Source organism: Ovis canadensis, chromosome 6 (assembly GCF_042477335.2).
Source record: "Ovis canadensis isolate MfBH-ARS-UI-01 breed Bighorn chromosome 6, ARS-UI_OviCan_v2, whole genome shotgun sequence".
NCBI classification, from domain to species: domain Eukaryota; kingdom Metazoa; phylum Chordata; class Mammalia; order Artiodactyla; family Bovidae; genus Ovis; species Ovis canadensis.
This window is the reverse complement of record NC_091250.1, coordinates 19,495,735-19,497,031: the sequence shown is the minus strand read 5'-3', so window position 1 is coordinate 19,497,031 and position 1,297 is coordinate 19,495,735.

The following is a 1,297-nucleotide window of genomic DNA, read 5'->3' as shown; positions in this document are numbered from 1 at the left end:
GCCTGAAAAATTTCATGGACAGAGGAGCCTGGTAGGCTACAGTGCACGGGGTCGCAAAGAGTCGAACATGACTGAGCAACTTCATTTTCACTTTCTTTCTCTGTTATCAATGTATTTCTTTATATAAAGAACTTAAAAGTGTGCCTCTGAGTGCATCCTGACATCACCGCTGTAACTACTGTTAAATGTTTGTTTTCAAACTCTATTTAAAAACATAAACATTTAACAGACAGAATAATGGTTATGAGCCAAACTAATGGAATAAAAATTATGACTCTGCTACTTACAATGTGAATTACTTTGGACAAGTCTTTTAATTTGTCTCTTTTTTCCATCGACTGTAACATGGAGATAATAATACCATAGGGTTGTAGTGAAGATTAGGTGTGTTTATATTCATAAAGGTTTACAAGAGTGCCCAGTACATTAGCAGGCACAATATCCCAGTGTTTGCTATTAGTATAAATCTAATTAAGTAATATAAAAATTTTAAAATTTTCCTTTATATCAGTAGTTTCCAAACTTAGCTACATGTTGGAATCTCCTGGAGCACTTGAAAATGTATGACACCTGGACCCCACCCCGTTACTAATGTAACTAATTTGAATGCCAATTGGGCTTCTGAGAGTGTGGAAGCTCCCTACATGGTTGTAATGGATAAGCAAGTATGAAAATCACTAATGTCAATAATGACTCCCTTGCTTTAATTAAGGGCTTCCCTGGTGGCTCAGAGGTTAAAGCGTCTGCCTCCAATGCGGGAGACCCGGGTTTGATCCCTGGGTCGAGAGTTTCCTTTAACTAAATAGGTCATTTTATAATAAATGAGTCTAATGGCAGCTAACCAAACTATAGATTAAAACCAACTGAAAAGAATCAGTTTTGTGACCCAATTTGGGAGGTACTTGTGTTGAGTTTAAAATGCTTGTTTCTGAATTCTAGTACTATGAGAAACACTATAAAAACTGTGAAAAACAACAAATAATTGCCAAATCGATGGAGCAAGTGATCATTTTGAGCTTTATCAAGGGAGCCGCAAGGGCAGGGGAAAGGCCTCTGTCTTCAGAATGGTGTGTGTACTCATGCAGAGATTGTGCTCAGAAGCTTTTTATCATTCCTGTGGGTTTGTTTATGATAAGAGTGACACACACTTGCTGATGTTCCCAGGATAGTCTAACCCATGTGCTACTGGTTTAAGCAGAGACTCTCCCTCAGGACAATTTCTGGGCATTTCTACAAAAATAGTAACTGATGCTACATTTTCCAGGAAATGACAGCCTACCACAGAATGGGAAATCAG